Source organism: Chelonia mydas, chromosome 9, assembly GCF_015237465.2.
Source record: "Chelonia mydas isolate rCheMyd1 chromosome 9, rCheMyd1.pri.v2, whole genome shotgun sequence".
Classification (NCBI taxonomy): Eukaryota; Metazoa; Chordata; order Testudines; family Cheloniidae; genus Chelonia; species Chelonia mydas.
In genome coordinates, this window is record NC_057855.1 from 82,627,425 (window position 1) to 82,651,924 (window position 24,500).

General features: G+C 42.1%; 1 protein-coding gene across 4 annotated transcripts in view; it reads left to right on the forward strand.

Annotated features, from left to right (window-relative positions):
* DCX (doublecortin) overlaps positions 1–24,500 on the forward strand; it is a 109,789-nt gene that overhangs the window by 18,835 nt on the left and 66,454 nt on the right. The window lies entirely within an intron of this gene.

Genomic DNA, 24,500 nt, shown 5'->3' on the forward strand with positions numbered 1-24,500 from the left:
AATTGGTGAGTAACACACTCATCTGGCTAACTCTATACTAGTAGGAAAATGTATGGGACATGTGATACCTCCATGGGTAAAAGTATAAATAGTTAATATACAGTAGGGGCTCTGGGTCAGAATTTTGTGGGTCATTGTAATCAGAACAGTTTGACTTAGCTCTCCATGTTCTTATTACACTGGCACATTTTTTAAAGTACCCCTCACTTGCTGTGTTGTGGCTAACAGACCATTTAATAAGGTCTTTCTACGGCTGCTGCTATGGAATCCCCTAAAGGAATGTGTGCCTTACAGCTTGGGGTGCTGGGACAGATAGATACTTCATCTCGGAAAGCTCTTTGGTTAAAGTCACAGATGCCAGTGGCTCTTGGAATTGGGGTGACCTTTTTATTTTTTCCTCTGTCTCTGTTTTCTGAATGGGGCAGTAGCTCCGATTATACAGCCTCCACTGATACTGTATTGGGCACGGTTTTTATTGTGGGGATTGGTATTGGAGATTTAATATGACTAATTTCATTACCCATCTTCTGCAGAAGATGTTGGTTTACATACTGGCTCTTGAAACATAAGCAAGAAGGTAGATAATCTACTTGACCAATGTATACATTTTAATGAATGAAAAGGTCAATTTTTCAGGTAAAGAATGATATGTTTGTCCATAATGTATGTTAGCCCATATCTGTTCCTTGGGTTTAGAATGTAGAGTATCATACTGAATATCAGCCCAGATTAACTGTTTTGTCTCAATTTCGGTGTTCTCACCTGTGTAATTCATTATTTATTGTTGCTTCAAAATGAGAATTTTTCGTTGGTCGGTCAAAACTTCTCTTTAGATTTGGGTCAGCCAAGCATTCGCCACTCATGAGACATGACGGTTTATACTTTGGTAATGTGCCCTTCGATCACCATGCCCGTAGACCCTACAATGTATTGTCAAATAAACAGGGACATCTAGTGGCGTAGGTGAGAGGATAGAAGCGAGGGAAGGGGAGAGATGGGAGGAGTGGAGGAAGGAGAAGAAGTGCTATCTGACCCATTAACCACAATCCAGAAAGGTACACTTTTTTGTGTGTGTGTAAAACACATCACTGTTGTGCATCTCTTCCTCATAGTCACTTGATAAATGAAGGGGGTTGAAATCTATGGGACCTGCAAACTCTTACTCATGGAGTATTCCTTACTCACACAAGTAGTGCCATTGACTTCAATACAGTCAGGACTCTGGGTCAGAGTTTTAGGTTGAACACTGTAACTTACCTCAGTTGTCATAAGTAATGTACTCACTCCCACCAGAAGCTTTGAAAGTGCTTCTGGCTGTTGCATGAGCCAAATCCTGCTGCTCAGTGGAGCCCCCTACAGGAAATTTATGCTGTATAGTCTGCAGCGCTGAAGCCCCTGCTGTACATTGGCTATTAATATGAGTAAGGGTTTGTAGGATTAGGCCTGATGTAATTTATCTTTCCCTAGCACATGCTAATGTCCTTGGCTATCAAAATATACACATGCTCTTGAATTCAGTACTAAAAAGTGGCCTTAAATTCTTAGTGCCAGAATCTGATAACTTTTCTCAGAGTGAATGGTACCTTTATCCACCATTGACTTCAGTTGGACTACTGGTGGAGTAAAGTTCTACTCAATGTGACTAAAAGTATCACAATCTGGCCCTGGGAATATTTACTCAGTCCTTGCTCTGGAAAGCTCTCAGTGACTTCTGGGAGAGTTTGACTGTGGACTAAGGACTTAAGGATTTCTCTATATGTACTCTCCACCATTCCCCTGGAACACGTATTTTACTAGCTACCTGAGAAAAGATGAATCTCTCTCATACATCCAGTTCCACTGTATATGAAGGGACATGTGGTGATGTAGTTTTTTAAGAAATAAAAAGAAAAAATGAGATCATTTGCAATCTGACAATGATAACGTAATATCGAATAGCTGGTTGTTGCATCATTTATTAATAGAGCTCTACACCAAGGACAAATGTGGCCCAGTATGTTTTGGTTTCATTTAAAGATTTCTTCAGTGTTTGTGTTTTAGTCTGTTAAACTGTATTTGAAGTTTCCCACCAAAATTTTTTCCCTAAAAAGAACCAAAATTTTCTGCTGTGGGTGCAGTTGTTGGCTGGTATGATCCCCTGTCTCATAGTCCACCATCAATTCTGACCTTCCCTCAAGCTATCAGAAAGAAGTCTTTGAAGGCATAATTCTGACAAACCATGGTTTATTTTCTGCAAAAAGAGATTCATGCAAAAACCCAAGCTGCTCAAAGCTGAAATGTTGACAAGACTCTTGACAGTCTCACTATTTAAATGCCATTACAGCAGTGTTACTTCCACTGTCGTGAAATGATATAATTTACAAAGGCAATGTACAAAGGGAAATCATCCTTATTGAGTCCATCTACTTCACTTAATGAGGTGAAATGATTATTTATTTTATGTATAGGCATTTCTATGACACTCGTCATCAGAGTGCTTTAGAAATGTAGGCATTAGTGGTGAAGGCACAGTGGCATACAAATAATTCCATTTCTACGCACTGCAAACCTACTACAGATGGGATGATAAACTGTAAATTTGGAGCAGGATGCTGTGTGTATGAATAAATATAATATCCATAGAGTTTAAGCCCAGAAGGGTTTAAGCCGACTAGGTCATCTAGTCTAACCTCCTGTATATAACAGGCCACCAGCCAGCATCCACACACTAAATCCAACAGGGGAAATGAGACCTACAGGAGACTACTATGTGCCACAGGCAGAGAGTAGGGGTGGCAGAGGACCACCAGTGCTTGAGAATATCAATGGTACTAATTTTGTTTTTGTTAAAAAAATAAAATAGAGTTGTGTTGTTGCTCCTCGTATCTTGCATTTTCTATGGAGGAATATTTCAGTTTTTCTTGAAGCTGTTAAATAAACACCTTGTGTTTGTTAAGAAGCTTATTTCTTTTTTACTCCGTTTTGCACATATTTCTAATGCTCCATTCTAATGCTCCATTTAACTGTATTCATGCAGTGTCTCTGCTGGGAGCATATTACCACCTCTTGACAGAAACCCTGTAACTCCAAAAGAAAGGAACTTCAAAGAACCTACTGTACATGAGCCAACGCAGTGAGAATCAAAGCAATAGGAGTTTACCTCCTACACTCTCACAGCCATATAAAAAATGGTAAAGGACAAAGAAGATAGTGTGTTAGACCACTCTTAAAGGTAATGGGCCAAATTCAGCTCTGTTACATGGGTGAAACAACTCCTGTTGAGTCTGTAACTGAGAGCAGAACTTGGTCTAATCCAAGGAGTATATTGCAAATTGGTTGCCCTAGCAAATTCTTATTCTTTTCAGTACAGTAGCATCCATAGTCCCTTATCAGGACTGGGTCCCAACAGGGGCCAGGCACTATTTTTATACACTGGAAGAGACAGTTCCTGCCATGAGCAGGTCATAATCTAATTTAGAAGAAAACAAAATAGGAACTGTAGATGGGGTTGTAATTTTAAACACCCCCGATTATCAGATTATCAGAATGCAGTACAACATGAACCCAATTTTGCAACCCTCACCCACACTGATTGTCCCATTTGTGCCTGCGTCTTTTTCCTCTCACTGCCACGCCTAACTTCTTACATACCTAAGCTTTTTGTTGTTGCTGGAGCAGAGGTTATTCTCTTCTCCAGTTGTTGGTCTAATAATGATAGCCCATGGCCTCCAGCCTCTACTTCCCACTAGACTAGATATGGGCTACAGATTATGTGTGTAGACCAACATATATTTTCTGAATCCTATATTCTCTTCATACATAAAAATGAACACCTTCTGTACATGCTAAGCCTCTCTATGGCATGTTCACTTCTGTACTCCAGTCCAGTTTTCTGTAGCTATGCTCTAGAAGATCCAGATCCACAAAGGGACTGAGGTGTTGCAATGCCTAACTTTTAGGTGCCTAGAAAATCATTGGAACCACAGTGCAATCCACAAAGCCAGAGTTAGGCTGAACAGGAGATACTGAGGGAGTCCCATGTCAGAATATCTCACATTTCCGTGGTTAAGAACTCTCTCCTGAGAGGTGGGAGATTCCTCTTCAAATCCTTTCTCCCTTTCAGGTAGAGGAGGGAATTGAACGTGGGTCTCCTACATCCCAGATGAGTACTCTAACCATTGATCTAAAAGTTATAAGGGGGTATTGCCCGCAGATTTTGAATGAGACCTGATCTGGTAGGTGGCCTCTGGCCATGCCTACTGTATCAGGGCCCAAGAGTGAGACAGGTGGAGGAATGCCTATCTTCCCCCAGTCTGTGGACTGTTCTGGGTCTTAGGTGGGAGATAGGTGTCCAGACCCTTTGTGTGCATGTCCAGAGGCAGAAACATAGACTCCTAGGGAACTTTTACCCTGAACACTTAGGCACTGAGTGAGTTTAGATGCCTATAAGGTCAGGTGTAGCTGAGTGACAAGGTTTCAGTGCCTAAGTACCTTTGTGGATCTGGGCCTAATTGTCTATCACTATTAACTGTTTACTCTCTGTTAACAGAGCAGCAAAGACTTCCACTGATGGTTAACTGAATGCTATACATGATCTCCTGTTGAGAACTTGGTGGTGTTGAGGTTCCAGTCAAGATGGGGATCCAGTTGTGCTAGGCACTGTACAAACACAATGTAAAAGACAGTTCCTGCCTCAAAGAGCAGAAATAAATGCTATAATGCTGCTATGAGAGACAGTTTAATAGATGGTGTTTGGTAGCTGGATTTTCCTCCCATACCTCCTGGATTCTTCTGTAATAATAGAGTCATGACAGGACAATTGAATACTTTCCTAGCCATATAAAAATACAGTGGTCTGTCCTTTGGACTTGATTATTTCAAATATATAGGGCAAAGAGATATCTATGTACTATTCAATGACTTTTATCTACAGGAGATGCTCCCTAAGTGCTTCTGTCCCTTCCAAGTGTTAGCTGTCTCATCGAATCAAGTTATATACATATTCATATGTCAGGACATTTGTGGTCTTACTCACTTGAGAACTTTCAGCCTTGATAAAATCGTCCCCTCTAGCAATCTTTGCCTTGGCAAGAATTTAATTTGGCAGGTGATAGGTGAACTTCATCTTTCTGTTTGCAAAGCTGCTGCAAATATGTACAGGGCTGCCCTGTCTCTGGTGCCTGAAGAGGAGTCACCTTGCTTTAGATGACTTGCGCTGAATGACGACACTGGCTATTTAGGGGAAGAAACATTTTTGTCAGAGATGAGCAAGTTCACGAGAGATCATTTGTCAGGATTCCAAGATCACAGCCAAATATGCAGTTGAGAATCCAAACGAAACCAGTGTTGTTGCAATACCGGTGATGAGCACAGTTACAGCGGATCAGGCTGTGATAGTGAAAACAACAGATTTGCTCAATTTGGGCCCCACCACACTGACTTTAATTTGGCATGTGGAAATGGAAATCCGTCACAACAGTTTAGCCACCCAGCTGTCATTACAGGTAATGGGCCAAGTTCTACTCTCTCTCATGCCAGCATAGTCCTATAAGCTTCAGTAACAGGCCTGTACTGGTGTGACAGGGAGCAGACTTTGGATCAATATACACAAACTATAATGAGCTCTTAAGAGGAAGGTGGAATAGTCCCATAATGTACCTAGCAATGTCTGCATTGCTATGAGATGGGAAGGGGGAAAAGAATTCCCTCTAGGACCTTGTAGGTAGTTAGCTTATGCCCAGAGGCATGAGGTTCACTTGCTTTGTAGCATTGCATTCGCTTGCTATCACACAGGTTGGCAGCAGTGGGTGCTGTCCGGGGTTCTCTGCTCGGTGACCCCGTCCGGTTCCCTTCGTCTGACCCTTTGATTGAGGGGAAGAGCGAGAGACCCCAGCCCCAGCCATTGCCGCTGTGGACACCATCATCACTGTCACCTAGGAGGGGTCCTATCACACGTGGGTGTACGTCCCCCCACCCCCAAACCGCCCACCCTGCAGCTGTGCCCATCTTGTCAGGCACTCTCAGGAGAGGAATAATCGGTGACACTGGGTGTGGCACTAGGTAACTCGAGGGGGTGGAAGACCACGAGTATCGAGGAAGCCCCCCCGCTCTAGGCCACCAGGTAACTCAGGAGGGTGGAAGACCATGAGTGTCGAGGAAGCCCCCCTGCTCTGGGCCCAGGCTAGCCTGAACACTTCTCCCTCCTGAAGGCTGCTGTGTTATACCTTGCAGTTTGCTTTTGTTTTGTTGCATAGTTTTGTTTTTTCCTTTTTGGTGATTCTTTGTAAGTGTTATGCAAATAAAATTCTTTTCTGCTTCAAAAAAAAAAAATCACACGGGTTGGCCCCTTCAAGGGGAGATTGGTCCAGCCCCATCGGTAACACAAATAGTTTACCTCCCCAGGTGCGAAGATTGAGCAAAGTCACATGACATGCAAGTCCCATGGAAATATAAGGCCTTTTGGGAGGGTGGAGATAAGGCAGAAGGCTGTGGAGAACCAGAGGCAACACTCTAGGTAGGATGCCCTGGGAATAGCTGATTGACAGAGACCTAGAGGGCTGCATGAGTTGCTCTACACAGAAATATGCTCCAGATAGAGGGCCTGGGGGTGGGAGCCTGTTAGGGAGCAGGAGCCAGTTAGGGAGATGAAATTGTGGAGAGCAAGGCTGCTAGAGGAAAGCCTCAGTAGGGACAGTACCAAGAGCCCTGTACCAAGATATTGTGAGCCAGCTAAGAATGCTTGGTGGGAGTTCCTGTGTTTTCTTGGGCACTTTATTTATTACTATAAACCCAGACCCCCCAAGAAGGAATGTTACTTCACACAATGAAAGCTTATGTTGAAGTGATTGGGGTGCTCAAGAGGGGAAAACTGAGGCAGCAACTAGCCCAAAACCAGAGCGGGTAAGTGGTGCTGCTACACTTGTGTTGCTGAAAATGTCTACATTTAAGATGTCTGAGTCTAGTCTAAAACTTCTCTAGTCCTTTTAAGATTTCACACGTTAAGAATACTTTGGAGAGAAGAGTCTTGTTTGCTTCATTTGGGGTTTTCTTGCATTCAGTTTCTTTGAGTTTCATTTGATGCCACTGAGCCAACAGGAGTATCCGTTCCCTTTTTTTCTCTCTCTCCTCTTCATTTAATTCCTTCTCTGGTTTAAGTCTGAAAATTTGGTGGACCTTCCATGAGTATTTCATTCTGATGTAAAGAGAACAGAGTTTGGTTCCCAAGAACTAGCACAAACATAGCTCACACAAGTTAGTTTTTGCCCTGTATCACCTCGCCTATGGTGACCATTGTGTGCTAGGTTAGAATGGCTGCTTTTCTTGTCTGATGCGCTTCTTTTCCAGAATACTGTGGTTAAGGGCATTCTCGTGGGATTGTCAGTAGACAGAGAGAAATATAGGGCCTTACACTTGCTTTAGCTCTAGATGGGCAAAACTCCATTGACTTTAGTGGAGTGACTTATGATATACACCAGCGTATGGAAATCAGGATGAGACGCTTCCTTTCTGGCACTTGCCAAAGTTTCCATTTTACATGGCAAAATAATAATAGCCAAGCATCTCATTGGAAATAGCAGTTAGGCTGCATGGGATATAGAACTTCTGAATCCACTGGCATAAGTGTCATCCTAGATTCAAGTGCTGGGATATTTAGGGAGTTCTCAGTCTAAGCTGGAAGATTCATATGGTGACCAGACACTAAAACAGACTTAACCAAGTCTTAACTCAAGTATCGACTTAAGGTTTTAAGTGGATAAGCTACAGTGGATACGCTAACTTCCTGTACATGTAACCCTAAATGTATGTGGTGAAATATTCATAGACCTGTTATCTAGAGCTATTACCTAGAACTCTCATTGAGCTACTGCGTCAGTCTGTGACCAGCATACCTATTTATTTCTATTTACATAGATTAGAGGATCATAGAAGTTGGGGAGGAAAAGACCTATTAGAACATGGATTTCTTCCCCCCCAAGTGAGGCTGTACCAGCTATTATTTCTGGAAAAAAGCTTAGCTCAAGGCACACTTATCACTGATTTACAAATATACATTCAAATCCTCTAGGACCAATGTTCATGTTAAAACCCTCCCACTGCCAAAACTGCAAGTTCATTGCTTGCTCCCACTGGACCCAAAAGTAAAAATATATGAAACTTCTGTCACATTTACTCTGGCAAGTCAATTGAAGTGAAACAACTCCTTTCTTGTAGGGTTTCTTTAGTTTACAGAAACAAAGGTATTCAGGTCAAAGTTAGAGTTCTGGACATTTGCCCACTTAAAACCTAAATAAACAAGTCCCCATCTCTCCAGTTTCAATTACTTGCCAACCACAGTGCTTCCAGCACTTCTGTGGAAATGCCATCCAATGAGATTCCCACTGATGTCAGTGGGCTTTGGATCAGGCCTGTGGGAGGGATAACTAATGGATAACTAGTATCCTCCCCCCTCTCCTGCTCAGACCTACTGTCCTGTAACAAGTGGCTTATTTTTTGATGGAGCAGGGTTTTGAGGTGTTGGGGTTTGAATTAATAATATCCTTGACGCTTGTGTACTGGTTTCCCCTAGTTCTGGATGGTCTCTGCTTTACTTTATCATCCTTTTTCATGATTCGTGGAATTTAAAGGAGTCTTTAAAAAGTGACATTGGTGCTTGTGAAAGGCTGCTGTACGGACAGCCTTGATGTCTTAATTCCTTTGTTCAAACAGCAGGAATGGCCTGGATAGCAGCAGCCGTACAAGTCTTCTCCTCCCTACTCCCCACTAACCACACACCCAGATACATACACCCCTGGGCCTTGAAAGGGCTGAAAGGATATTTCCCTCTTCGTGGCCAGTTTAGTCTTTGGCCTCTCAATTTGGAATGTCAATAAGGACACCAGCGTTGTTAGTGTCTGATATAGGTATGTGTGTAGGTTCTTGTGTGATCTCTGCTCAGCTCCAAAAATTATAAGGTGAACACAAGAAGATATAGGGTGAAGTCCTGGGCCCATTGAAGTCCAACAGGAGTTTTTCCATTGACTCAACAGATACAGGATTTAACCAACAGTTCTCGCGTCCCTTCCTTTCAGTCAGCAGGGGTGTGGCTTTTTTATGACTGGTTATTGCCACAAGGCTGGTAAAAGATGTTAGAAGGTGTATTTTGTTCTTAAGGTGGAAATCTCAGAGTCCTCATCTCTTCCACCAGTGAATTCCAGATTCTCAGTGCCAGATGCTGAGAAAACTCTTGTCTCCTGCACACACAAGTTTCACATCTGAGGTGGATACTTGCCTAGCAGGATCTGGATAGAGACCTGCTTCTTATTTCACAGGCTTCTGGCCCTCCTTAGGTCATCAGATGATAGAGACCAACAGCCCATCACCTGCTTGGATCAAGTCTGACCTAGAAGTGAAAGGATTACCATTACCAACTTCTGGGCTGCCCACCCCTTACAGGTATTTAAAAAAAATAAATGGTGACCAGCACCTTTATTTTGGAGGTTGTCTTTTCCGGTGACATCTTTCTCTTTCAACTGAATGCCAGTAGGAAGGGAGAGAATTGTCTGGATATCAGGAGGGAATTATTCATTGTGGTGCCAGAGGGTTTAACGAGGAATAAATAGGCTGAAAAAAACAAGCAAAGGAAAATGTATATGGAATATCAGGAGACAAGATAGGTTGCTGGCCAAGAAAGATGTTAGGACTTTTCCATTTCTTATTGGTATTACGATGTGATACAAAGGAGTTTGGTTCCCCTTCAGTGCTTAAGCATAAATTGGTATTGTATATTGTATATTTGTATATTGACAGGGTAATAGATCAGAAAGTCTTTCTTGTGCTTTCATTTGAATATGTTTCTAATGTTTCTGACACTTCTGGAACCTGATCTGGGTACTTGGTCAATGTCTCTTGTTTCCTGTCTCATTCTACATCTCCTCTTTCTTTCCTGATCTCTGCTGCTTAATTCCCTTCTCTATTACTGGTCTTGCCCCCAAAAGTTTTAAGTTATTCATGCCGTAATGACTTTACAATATTATTTTCTTCCATTTTTTATCATATATTTCATACTCTGTGCTCTGCTGTTGGAATTCCTTGAAGGGATTTGTGTACTGGAGTATAACTTAATGACAGACTTGCAAGAAGTTCCACAACATAGTCTTGTTAGATGACAGAGCATCCTTTCTTTACTCTTTTTCAGCTGGCACCTTTCACGGAATTTGATCAGTGTATTAGTTGATTCTGCACTAATTATTTTCTCTGTGAAATGTGCACCCTGATGTAGCCATATGTCTCATAGACTAATTTCTTTTCTTGCCTTTTTCACAAAGGACACAGAATTAGAGGGAGGTGCTGTTCAACTGCTCAAACCGAAGTCTTGGTATAGCTTCTTTGATTATGATGCTGGTGTCATTCAAAGGTGTTTCCTGTCTGTATATATGAATTAGTCATAACTAATGATAACTTTGATCATTTCCAGGGCTAACCAATTCCATCTTACAATCTAGGGTCCATCGGGGTGATAAGATTTATTGGCATAGAAATGAGTGCAATGAAAACACATCTAAAAGAGCATTGGAAAGAGAGAGGTTCAGTCAGATCTGTCTAGATCTTCAATATTGTTGGAGCTCCTGCAGCTTGAGCTCAAAAGTTCCTGTCAGTCAAGCAGCTTGCGGCAAATTGATTGACAAGGAGAACTGGAGTTCTAGGGCTGATCCTGGAGATTTACTGAACAGGCAAACAGAAGTAGGGATAATGACCAGAGCATGCATTAGTCAAGGAAAAGAGACACACCCCATCCCCCATGAGCCTGCAGCCAAATCTGTCTTGAACTGCTGGGCATATGGGCCTTATGTAACGTCATGCCTGATGCTGAGGGTCCTAAGGTCATGTCAGTTTTCCTATTTAAAACCCTCTGAAACACAGGGGTGATGCCAATGTCCTTATTTGTTCATTCTGGAAACATACTTGTTTCTTACTGAGATAGATGCAAATCTCATTGTCAATGAATTGTATCTATCTTTGTCATTTTAAAAAAAATATAAAATTGCAGAAAAAATACCTTGAAATATACATCCATTTTTTCTAACTTAGAAAATACTTCTATTTAAGGACATTTTGGAAGCGATTGGTCTAAATTGTGACGTAGTTGCTACTGATTTATTTGAAAGGGGAAAATTAATTTAAAGTGAACAAAAATTGGATTTTGAAAAACAGGTGAATGTGCATACACTGTTATCAAAACCTTCAGAAGCATTATTTTAGCAGTGTGACTGAGTGCTTGTTTGCAGCAGCCGGATTGGCATGAGAGGTCAGAGCCTTTCCAATCCCCCAGGTCTGTGATCCATTGTCTGAAGGACAATGAACACAATAAACTGTACTGGGTCCACAGAAAATAATTATGCAGCCAGTCTGCTTGCAGGGCACCAGGGGAGAGCAGGATTTGAGTATCCTTCATTGCTCTCTTCTGCCCCACCATCTGCTGTGTGCTGCTTATATGACATTTAATCTGTAGGCTGGGGACTGCAGCTCTGCTTCCACTTTTGCCTATCTGCAGAAGTGATGAGCTTTAAAGTCCAGGGTTTCATGTGAGGTACCTAGCCTGGCTGACCATTTCTGGTGGGAAAGTTGATGGTGGCAAGGGATGTTCTCCTTATTAGGATTGATTGTGTAGGAAAGAGCAACTGGTTAGAAAGAGATTATGATTTTTTCTTTTTTTTTTGGAGGAGAGTAAATGATCAGTGTTGGCCTAACTATGCTCCCCATTGATTTTAAGGGAGATTTACCATTGGCTTTGGTAGGAGTGCTGCTAAACTAATGCTGCAAAACTAATGTTTTGGAAAATCCTACCCTTAGTTTTTACCTACCCATTCTTCTTGAAAGGAACATAGGTCACCATTGTTAATGTATGTCTTCTCTTAACAAGGGTGTGATTCTCAACTATCTCTTTGCAGTATCGGAGTTTTATTCATTTTTCACAACTACAGCATCACATACATGGAGATAAAATTACACCCTTTTCCTTCTTCCAGAACATCCAGTATGTGTAGGAGACCATGAGGTTCATTAACAACTGAGATTGCACCCCAGTTTAGTTGCTGTTTTTCAACTCTTCAAGAATCTTAAATGTAGGAGATAAAATAGCGCAGGGACAAACATATATTCCAAACCAGGAAAGCTGAAGGCTTGTTTGAAATCTTCAGCCTGAGCAGCCTGCCTTCATATAGGTGAGCTCTCCAAAAGGCAATAAGATGTTTGAAATAACTAAACTTCTCTCCACTGAATTTACACATATCGGGAACCTTATCAACTGCTGGCAGACTGCAGGATTACATGTAAATTAAGTGTATCAAAGACTTGAATTTGATAGCCAAAATTAGGAACCAGGAATATTATTCTTGCATACTTGAAAGCCCTTCATCGTGGATTAGAAACGAGAGCCTTCATCTTTTAATATTGGCTGAAAGTGGAGACATCTCTTCTGCTGCTACTGAATTTTAATACCGTGTATTACTTTCAGAATGAATAGCACTGCGGATTTTCTACTTTTTTGACAACTGCAGTGATTGGGGTTTACAATTGACATGTATATTTCAGGCTCAAAATGCAAACCATGGGGATGACTGATGATGTAACTACCTCAGTGAAGATTTAGGAAAATGTTATTTTTAACTCAGAAGTGATTGAAATCTTCTAAAGCTTGGCACATTTTGCTATTTAAACTGGAAAAACAGTTTTTTAAAAAGGCTTTCCCTCCTTTCCTTGAATTTGTATCTGCCTGATGTTACTTATATGCTTCACATTGGATATGACTTGGTAGCTAATCATATATAATCACCTATACATGGCACTTCTTCTCCAGAATGCTCTTCTTTCTGGAAAGCAGATGCTGAGAAAAATCTAACCAGTTTCTGATGTTAAAGATCTGGGCTCCTTCCAGTAGCAAGTGTGAAGTGTTTAATCTGACCCAAAAGGAGCAATGAAAACTGAGTTGCAGTAGAACAAAGTGAAATTATACTAAGGATCTGCTAATGTTAATACTGGAGATATACAGCATCTTTTATCTTCGAACTAAGCAATAATAGACATCTGACCCCAGAATCTTCTTGATTTTTCAAAAAACCGAAAAGAGGAAAAGTTGCTATAGCAAAGGTTTTATATTTGATATAAGGGAGACGGTTTATTCCAGAGATCAGAGCAGCAGACAGGGACTTAAGACTCCTGGGATCAATTCCAAAGTCAGTCTATGATTCACTGTGTGACCTTGAGTAAGGGCAATTAAATCAAAAATTTCAAACTTAGGTGCCTAACTTTAGGTACTTAACTCTATATCTAAGCACCTACATAAGCTGAAATCAGCCTGATTATTTATGTCTAATTTTATGCACCCACATTGGAAAATTTGATTTTTAGCTTTCCATTGCTTCAATTCAGCCGTTGGTAATGTGGATATAATGTTTACCTATAGCACTGGAATGCGAGACTGTGTGAGACGTAACTATTCATGTTTGTTTGCACCATTCCTCAATGGATTTTAAAGCAGAATATTAGATCTCAGAAAGCTTCATAACATCGTGTATTTACCTTTTTCTCTTCCCCTTCAAAAGTCACCTATGGAACAGCTGATTTGAATAACCACATGAATGTTTTGGAGATGGACCCTCAATGGGATCCACTGATGGTAATCTCTTCTTGTATCCTGTACGGTATTTAGGCCACAAGACAAAGCTGAGATTGATTCAGTTCCCACCTTATCCTCTTCACATGTGCCTCCTTTCCATAAGTCATGCGTTCACTTTTTTTGTAGCCTGGCAGCTGCAAAGGCTGGTTGCTAGGTGACAGCCTCCACAGCACAAAGAGCTCTCAGCTGGGGAGGTCAGGTCTGTCAGTTCCAAACAGCTGTGCAGAATTATTATTTGTCTTTCTCTTGTTTCTGCTAATCACAGGGAGCCAAATCAAAGTCAACTTTTAATAGAAATGAGAACGCCAGCAGATACTATTTATGGCTTCTGACACATCACCTCCCTCTTCCTAAGCCTTGGAAGTGATTGTGTGGGTCAGCCGTGGCAAGTTTGGCTAGGTAGAGAGCTGTAGGGATAAAATGAAAAGGGTCGACTTCTATTTCTGTTTCTTATCTGTTCTCTGGTCAGGTTTTCTAACCAATTCATCATTTTTGTTGCTCTCCTAAGGATTCTCTCCAATTTGTTCACATCTCTCTCAAAGTGTAGCACCCAAAACTGGACAGAGTACTCCCACTGAGGCCTCACCAGGGCCCAGTGGAGTGAAACAATTACCATCCATTTCTCACATATGACACTCCTGTTAATACACCCCAGAATATTAGCCTTTTTCACAACTGCATCATTCAATTTGTAATTTGCTATAATCCCTGGATCCTTTTCTACAGTACTACTGCCCAGCCAGTTATTCCCCATTTGGAGTTTGTGCATTTGACTTTTTTCCTTCCCAAGTGTAGTACTTTGCATTTGTCTTTATTGAATTTCACCTTGTTGGTTTCAGACCAATTCTCTAATTTATCAGGGTCATTTTGAATTCTAATCCTGTCCTCCAAAAGTGCTCCCCCAGTTTGGTGTCTTCAGCAAATTTTATCAGAATACTCTCCACTCCATTATCCAAATCATTAATGAAAATTCATAAAGAATGGACTTTTTTTTTCTTCCTACAAGAAAACCTTTATGATGTCAAGTTAGCAAAACTCCAGGGCTTTATTTCCATGACATATATTGGAGCTAGATTCTCCTTTCTGATTGGCAGATCATTTCTTTCTAAGCTGTATAGGCACTTATCCCACATTCCTCACCATTGTCCCTGGTCTGCTTTTTCCAGGCTATTTTATGTTCTCAGTACATGCACGGATTTCTTATGTTACTCCCAAATCTAATGTTAACTTTTTTCTTTCAGTAACTCCATCTTCCTGCAGAGAAACTAATGATAAGGATAATTCTATAGTTTATGATTCAGGAATATATTGATTCCCAAAGGGATCTGAGCAGCATTGCACAGAGATCTATGTGAGTTATTTGGCAGAGAAGGACTTTCCTCTTTTTCTGAAACGACAGATTTTAGCCACTTGCAGAGGCAGAATATTGGCCTGGATGGACCAATGAACTGATCCTCTGTGGCAAATCCTATGTAAATATAACAGCCTAATCTCCTCGCCCTAATTGGAATTTCATGCTTAAATTCTTTGCACAACTTGGGGGAAGGAGGGAGAAGAAACTGCTAATAGAGAATTTTAGACAGTTTGACAAGTGTATCCCATATTGAAAAAAATCACTGTATATAAACTCTCAGTGATTCTGTAACTCTGGCCTTCTGGTTGTATGGAGGATTGAAATATGTCACTCCTAGTAGGGTGAGGCAATTACACACTGCAGTGTCAATGGATTTGCCATACCAGATGGGACCATTAGTTCATCAAGCCCCTCTTTTGCCTCTGGCATTGGCCATTCCCTGTTACTTCAGTGGTATACACGTCTTCAATAATGCAATTGAATTTTGCAATGCTATATACAAGAGAGAGAAGAAATTCATTCCTGACCCCTGTAGCAACCTACATTATACCCTGAAGCTTGACATTTGCTAACTCCTATTTTAGCTAAGCATCTACAGCTTTTATATATGCAAAAAAGTCAATCAGACGGTGCCGCAGTCCCATTCTAAATAAAAATGGCAACTTTACATTATTCTGTAAACTCAGAAGAAGATAGCAATCCACTTCCTTGAAATGTTACACATATTGGAGTTGGCTAGCCCCTTGAACTCATCATCTTCCACTCATTTATTCTTTAATATCCCAACTCTGGGTGGTATTTAAATGTAGAATTTTCAGGGCCTCGTCCAGAGCCTCCTGAAGCCAACAGAAAGCCTTGTATTGACTTCAATGGGCTTTGGATCAGGCCCATGTAGGGTGATCATCACACTCTGATTGCACAAAATTGGACTTTTGCTGTTTGAAAAGTGTACATAGCATCTCACTCTGATGTCCCATTCTGTTCCAGTGGGATCAGGGCAGAAGGTTGCACCCAACAAAAGAAGCCAAGACCATAATAAATGGTTAAAACTGGTTAAGACCTGAATCACTAATGATGATGAGCTATAGACCCCTGAGAATAAGAGCATGAAGTAGGATTGTGGCAGGGTTTTGCATAATTGAAGGGTGCTATGCCATCATATATAGTGTGTGCTCTTCAAACCTTAAGGGCCATATTTTCACAGCCCAGGCCCTTGCTCGTGGGGACAGTTGTAGGGGTAAATCTTAGTAATTATATATCTAATTACTAAGATTTGCATGCACAATCCATTTGCAGATGTCTTTTCTCTTGCAGTAGGAAACTGTGCCCACAAACAGGGATGTTGGCCCTTAGCTTGGCTGCAGACTTACCTCTAAATCTGAACGCAGCGTGTGCGCTGCTTTACTAGCAGCTGTGGTTAGCTGGCTGTTTGGAAGGAATATTAAATGCATGTGCCTCACTGTTTCCATTGCCAGAGCTCTTCCAAACCAGCCTTTTGTTTCAGTTTATTTCTCACCACAGAAACTCTTTATTCCATGCCCCCATTTCTTGTTTTCGTTCCAAGACTTCTTGGCTGTTCTTTGCTCACCCTGTCGCTGCTAGACACTTCAGCTAGGTGTTACTTCTCAGCAGTGTGCATACGAGGCTCTTTAACAAAGTTAGACTTCTATATATTTTTTCTCCAGAGTTCATTCTACATGTGCCATCCTTTGAACATTTGGATCCAAAATTCCAGTGCATTGAGTCAAATCCTGCTACTATACAAAAGAGTCTGCATAAACAGAGCCTTGATTTCCCTCCCACCCCAAGCCAGCTCAGTGGGGGAACTATTTAGACTCTCAAAGCATTAAACTTGTGTTGTTTTAAAACCAGATTTGATCATAGACCTAGATTGTTTAAACATTTGTGGCTTTTCATTCGGAATAATCCCAGCATCCCACTGTGGCCGGCAGAGCGAGGACTGGAAAAGCTCCCTTTTGGCAAACTGTAATTTAAGAATCAGTGGCGACTGATTTAGTGAGAGATGGAGTTTTGCAGAGGATTATTGCTTGGTTGTGGAAATGCACATTGTCCCCAGGAGCTGCTTTTAATTTTATTAATCTCACGCTGTGGGGAGAGAGACAAGTTCCTTATGTCCAGCCAATCAGAAAATGGTTCTGTCCCAGAAGAGCTGTTCATGGTCCTGAATGTGGTTAATTTATTACATCAAGGAACCTCTGAGAAATTTGTAGAGAGGGAAACAAACAAAGAAAATGACCAACTTGATTAGCTGATGCTTTATTTATGCATTCCCTTGTATGGCTAGTCTAATGATTTTGATAATTGTATCCTGTCACTTATTGAGACTGACTAATAAAATTATAATTATGTTCCAGTGCATTGCAGCGGCACTCCTGGGAAAGGCAGTAGAGGTGCTCATGGTGAATGAGATTGTCTTTTTTTCCCATTCTGACATTTATTTTTACTAACTATCGGTTACTCACTTTAAAAAGGAAAATGTTCAGTTCTAAAAATGATGAAGAAAACATCACATGAAAACTCAAACTGAAAGCTCTGAGAGCCCCAGAGCCTGTTTCACACAACATTTGCAGTGGAATGTGTCAGGAACACTAAGCAACCAGGAGCTTCAACAGCTCACTTCAAGCTGCTTTGCAAACCAGAGTTCTGGGGTTAGGTGTGTGTGGGGGGGTGTCACAGGGTCATTCACTACGCTGGCACCTCCTGCTGGGCATTTCAGGAATTAGCTCAGTCCCAGCAGGTGTGCCCTTGGGTGGTGGTGACTCTCCTGTCCTCACCTCCTCCTGCAGACCCATTATGGCTCCTTTCTCTCAGCATCTGCTTCGTGGCACAGCCCTCCGGCCCTGTCACCATCCAGTTGCCCACCCCACACACACTTCCGGGGGACTCCTCCAACAAGAGTCCACCAGCCACTCCTTGCAGCCGCTTGGCAGTACACAGCCAGGCCACTCCTTCAGCGGGCCAGGGGCCCAGGCCTGCCCACTACTCCAGGCCCCAGCCCAGGGACCCTGCAAACAGCAGCTTCCTGCTTCCTCTTCCTTCCAGCTCCCTGTCTCTATTCCCTGAGCCACTTCCCCGCAGCCTCAGTTCCTTCTGCTCCTGCCTCTGGTTCCAGCTCCTTTGCCCTCTTCCCAGGGCCTCAGGCCTGTAAGTCCTGGCAGCCTCTGGCCTTTCTCTTCCCCCATCCATGCTTCCCTCCTCCCAGCATTTATAGCCCCTGGCTAATTAGGCTGGCAGCTGTTTCTAGTTGCCAGGCAGGTACAGGTCTATTCAGCCAGGCCCAATCTATTCCCCTTAATTGGGGCTGGCATGGCAGGGAGCTGATTAAGCACTCCTGGCCCAGCACCCTGTCACAGGTGGAAATGAGGAGCAATACTCATCTCACCCCATCCCTCCAGGCTCTGAACTTTTCACTTCTTCATGCTCTTCTAGTTTATTGTGCACTGTCTTTCTGTACATGCCCTCATGTTAAACCAGTACTTGCTGATATAGTTAATGATTTATAAGTTACGTCTGTTGCCTCAGCTCCAGGGTGTCATACCAGAATTAAAAAGACATCTACAACAATTAAAATATCCCTGTACATGGCTGCTGTGCAGAGGCCCATAGCTTAGTAGAGGCCTGGCCAGATACAGCAGTCTTGCATTGCTCTCTGAATCTCTCCAAACCAAAGCCCTGACAAGCCACCAGAGGTCTGGGACCTCTACTTGGAACATTTCCACTCCCATAGTCATAGTGGCTGCTCTGTTCAAGAGGCCAGTTTCCTCATTGCACGATAGCAGAAGCTTCTGTGTGGAGTGCATTGCAGTGATCTAGCCTGGAGGTTACAAAGATGTGGACTGCTGTGGGGAAGCTCACAGCAGAGAGGAATGAATGGCTATGGTCATGTATAACATACAAAGGCCCCTTGCCCATCCAAGGATCGGATCCAATGGAGCTGTTTACACCTGCCCCAAATGTCTGTGAGAGGTAAACGTAAGGGCAAGTTGCAGATACTGTCTCACTGGATTCATCAGTGTTGTGAGTGTGTACGTTAGAGACGCTTGCAGCATCTTCTCATTTCTGCTGGCTAGTCTAGTCTCACTGCCCACTCTGAAAGAAATGCAGAAAACAAACAAGTAGCATGAACAATTAAAATAATGTCGTTTTAATTCTTTCCCTGGGAATAGTCCAAGGGATTAGCTGTAACAGAAGGGAGGAACTGTGAGGGAAATGTGGCCTAGCTCCACTGAAGTCAACGTTCAGCCACAGTCCTTGTTGTGGGGGTTTGAGGGATTGTGTGTAGCTGACAGCAGCTCCCAGAGGCATTGTGTCTCCAGGAGGCAGTGCCTCCAGAATCATCGGGGCAGCATATGCTGAGTCAGCTACTTCCACACCATTTAACAGGGTACCGCAGGTACTTCCACCTGTGCCAGCCAGCTAGTGTGGGTGGGCATGGGAGGTCCTGGCCTTGTCCTCATGCCACCCTGCCTCCTCTACCAATGCTGTCTGCAGCACCCGCAGCTCGGCTAGGTTCCTTTGGCCTTCACATACCAGGAATGCTGTGACCGGGATTGTACATGGCCCTGATTGGGCCCTCTCCTCTTCTATTCTGGTTCTTATAATATACCTATCACAATAGTCACTGAGCAGCTTCCAGAAGTGCATCAAGTGGCATGACAAGCATCTGTCAGGTGTAGTTCTGTGCTTCTCCCTTTTTCTCCCTCAGAGGAAAATTATGAGAGAATTTCTTTTGTGCCCCCTGAAGAGCTAGTTTTAGTCCAACTCATGTTAGGCTACATGCTTAGCTAGTGTAAAATTACCATACATTGGATTTACATCACCTGGGGATCTGGCCCAAAGTTTTAACTCCGTTTTCCTCCTGTTAGCCCTATAGTTAGGTGAAGAAGCTTCTTGTGCATCAGCAAGAGAATTGCTTCCTAAGTGTCAGTTACAGGGCCAGTCAGTTACACCTATGCAATTCCTTTGAAGCCAGTGGGGTTGCTGAAGTGACACAGAGGAGAGGATTAGAAGAAAATAAATTCCACAGGTGTAACTTAGCCTTCAGAAACTTTATTAGTGTTGCTGGTATGGGAGCCAAAAAGAACCCAGCTTGACCCTCAGATCCCAGGCTAAGTTTTCAGGACTCCCATTTAGAAAAATAACATATTTTTGTCAGTGGAGCATGTTTGATGTGGAATCATTGAGACACAATGAGCTAGAAAGTCCATAATGCCATTTTTGCAGAGGCAATTTTCAGCCTAAGGGCCAGAACCTCAACTGCTGTAAGTCTGGGTAGAGCCACACAGAAGCCTGTGCGGCTTCCCTGATTAAAACCAAATGATCTTGCCCTAAACATGTTCTTTTAACTACCATAGCACTGTTCTTATCCTCCCCCCTTCAGACCCATTGCCCCCCCTCCCCCCCGGCTCTACTACTTGTCTACATTGCCCAAGTACTTACTGTTAAAAATGTATTTAGAAACATTGCTTTGAGGGCTTTTAGCATGATACTGATAACAGCATTATTCTGTTTGTCTCAACAATTATCCATTCTCCTTGTTAGGCTAAATCAGGTATTTTATCCACTTAGGCACCTGATTACTGCCTTGTAGAACAGTGCTGCTATTCTTTTACTGCCAAATAACACGACCCAGCATTTGAGGGGGCTCAGAGTAAGAGGCCATCATGTGTTTGTCCATCTCAAAGCTGCAAAGGAAAAGAAATATGAAAGGGGACATAAATCTAACCTGATGGACCCAAACATCTGTGCAGAATAAGGTCTAAGTAACTGTATCCTTGTATAGCACTTTCCTTAACAGAACGGTGGCTTAGTTCTAGACAAGCTGAGGGCTTGAACCATTCAGCATCTCTGTTGATATGTTAATCACACGTTGCCTTCAAAAGCCTGCCAGAGCAACATTGATGATGTAACCAAGCTACCAGCAAATCCTTTGTTTAGGCAGTTGCTTCAGCACAGTGGAAAAGTAGAGCTGCTCGGGCTGGGGGCAGATGAGCTGAATTTGTTAACAGAAAGGAGAGGAGCTCCTGCAAATAGCTTCTCCCTGTGTTTGCTTTACAAGGGACCCGAGTTCCCAGTTATCTTGTTTTCATTCTCTGTTTGTGCCATTCACATGTATCTGAGGTGGATTGTTGTTATCTGTTCAAATTGCTGCACGTCTGCGGGGGAAGGGGAAGGGGGATTCAGATATGCACAGAGAGCAGGTAGGTGGAGAGGGTGCAATAGTGGCTTAAAATGTGCTTTTATGCTATCCTGAGCCTCTCTGCAGGGCCAGTCGTCTTGTTCTGAGTTAGAGCAACATGGGGGCTGTGCTAGCTCACCCCAGCTGCAAATGACCTCAAGTGGGTGAAACCACAGCCAAGGTATGGCGTGGCACAGATACATCCCAGTCACTCCCCCTTCACCCCGCTACATCAGCAAGAAGGCGGGGGTGTGGCTTAAAAGATCTTACTTTGTCTCTGTGCGTGTGTCTACACTGCAGTTAGACACCCGCAGCTGGCCCATGCCAGCTGACTCGGGCTCAGACGACTCAGATTAAGGGCTGTTTAATTGCGGTGTAGACGTTCGGGGTCAGGCTGGAGCCCAGGCTCTGGGACCCCTGCAAGCTGGGAGGGTCAAACAGGTAAATCTCAAAAGGTTCAGCTGCTTATTTCAGCGAAACACCCAAATCCTACCAACTTATCGGAACCTCTTCCATCTGCAGAGTTGGGCTGCAACTTTTACCAGGGTAGCGCTGAACCTGCTATCGCTGTATGCTGCTTGCTGCTGATAAATCAAGGGCAACAGTGTCCTGACCATCGTTTTTCAGCACTCCCACTTCTGGAGGGAACCATGTAGTGCACAAAGTGCATGAAAGCAACAGAGAAAAAATTTATCTGAACCTTCTGGATCCATTTTTAGAAAGGATCCATTGAGGTTTGGTTTGAGGTTTGGGTTGGTTTTTATGTTGCTCGAATTGGCTTGCTCATTTCTACTGCAGACCAGGATGGCTGTCTGTAGTGTGATCTGAAATGATGGTTTTGTGATATACTATGCACCAACTTGCTAGAATAAAACCAGAGCACTTAATCCACTATACCGTGTAGCCACACTGGAGAGTGTTTATTCACTGAATATAGAAAGTAAGCTCTTTGGGGCAGGGGACTGTCTTTTTATGCGTAGGTGCAGTGCCTACTATAATGGGGATAGGGCAGTAGGTGCTATCACAGTATAAATAATAGTAAAAATGTGTTTTGCACTTTAGTGGTTCATAAAAACACCCCAGGAGGCTAAACAGTGTTTGCCTTACTTACCCAAGTAGTAGCAGTGATCTAGATTCTGTTCTTTTTTACACTAGTATTTATACAAAATATCTCCATTGACATAATACACTGGAAGAACTAAGAGTAGAATTTGGCCCATTGACCTCAGCAGCACTGTTCAAATGTGTAAGTCAATAAAAATTTGATCCATGGGGCAGGTAGTATATTGACTCCTCTGCCTTGGGGCAGCTAGTATATTGACTCCTCTACTCTCTTTTCCCTTGGAATAACAAAGAAGACAGACATTTAAGTATTCAGGTTACCATTGCCATGGGCCTGGGATAATTTATGCTGCTTCATTGATTTGTTTTCACTTGTAAGCAGAGAAGTGATGGATTTTTGTAAACTGCAAACAAGCCTAATTTTTAGCAAGTGAGTGCATTTGCCTGTAGTAACAGGATAAAAGGAAAGCAATGGACAAGGGGCCATGCCATTTTCTTGAGGACTGCAGGAGGGATTTTTAGTGCATCTGAAAGGCAGCAATGCAGAGAGAAAATCTTTGTAATTAAACTGGCACGTGCAAACTTGTGTCAAGATAACATTGGTGTCAAACTGGGCTCAAATGCAATAATCACAGTTGCAAAGTGGATGGATTTAAGCTCAAAGTTAGGGACGGTTATTTTGATCAATCTGGAGTCCTTCCCACGACTGTTCTGACAAGGTACAGAAGCAATTAACGAGCAGCCTAATGTGAAGACGCTTTGCTGGCGGAGGAGAGCAGAGCCTGTGCCTGTGGAATTTGTTGTGGGAGGTAGATAAAACCTTGGTAAAACAGAAAAGTACTCAGAATCCAAAATTCATTGCAAACTGAAAAATGGGTCCATTCGAAGGAAGGTTTTGCTAAGTCATATAAGCAGTTTTCAAGTAATTTATCAAGTCCTTCCCTAAATGAGAGCATATTTGTATTCTTCATTATCTATTAAATGAAATTCATAGCAGTAGCGCCGAAATGTGCTTCACTGCTACAGTGTGTGCACATAGATTCCATTCAAAAGAAACTTCATAGGCAAAGCATGTATTCTAACTAGGGATGTCAATTAATCACAGTTAACTCAAGCAACTAACGCAAAACAAATTAACTAGATTTTAAAAAATAGGCTCAATTAATCACAGTTTTAATTGCACCGTTAAACCATAATAGAATACCAATTTAAATGTATTATAAATATTTAGGATGTTTTTCTATATTTTCAAATATATTGATTTCAGTTACAACACACAAAAAAAAGAGTACAGTGCTCACTTTATATTATTTTTATTACAGATATTTGCACTGTAAAAAAGATAAACAGAAGAAATGGTATTTTTCAATTTACCTCATACAAGTACTGTAGCACACTCTCTTTATCGTGAAAGTACAAATTACAAATGTAGAATTATTTTTTCACATAACTGCTTTCAAAAACAAAACAATGTAAAACTTTAGCGCCTACAAGTCCACGCAGTCCTACTTCTTGTTCAGCCAATTGCTAAGATAAATAAATTTGTTTACATATATAGGAGATAATGCTGCCTGCTTCTTATTTACTATGTCACCTGAAAGTGAGAAGAGGCATTTGCATGGTACTGTTATAGCCGGCTTTGCAAGGTAGTTACGTGCCAGATATGCTAAACATTCATATGCCTCTTCATGCTTTGACCACCATTTCAGAGGACATGCTTCCATGCTGAATTTAAATTGGTATTCTATGATTGTTTAACCATGCGATTAAAACTGCAATTAATTACAATTATTTTTTTTAATAATTTGACAGCCCTAATTCTAACTTCATATGCCAGGTCTGGGCTTTGAGGAAGGGGATGGTAAATTAATCTTATATTATCTCCAGAGGCTCACTCTCAGAAAACCAGTCAGAAGGTGTGAACAGCTGAAATAGCTGTTTGTCTCACCACCAGGCTTACAGGAGAATTCATCACTGGAGGGAAGAAATGATGAAAATAGATAGAGAAAAAATGATATGGAACAATACAGTGGGATCACTAGCATGATGTGTGGGGAAGGTCCTGTTCCCTGCATGTTTTTCATTTTCTCTGCCACTGACAATTGCAGATGTGAAACTGTAGGGAATGGGATGAATAAAATCACATTTTCATAGAAAAGGGAAGAAAACTACCTAAATTGGAGCCAATATTGCACAGAGAACCACATGGCATTCTTCTCTATACCTAGCAAACATCATCTTTCTGTTTTTTT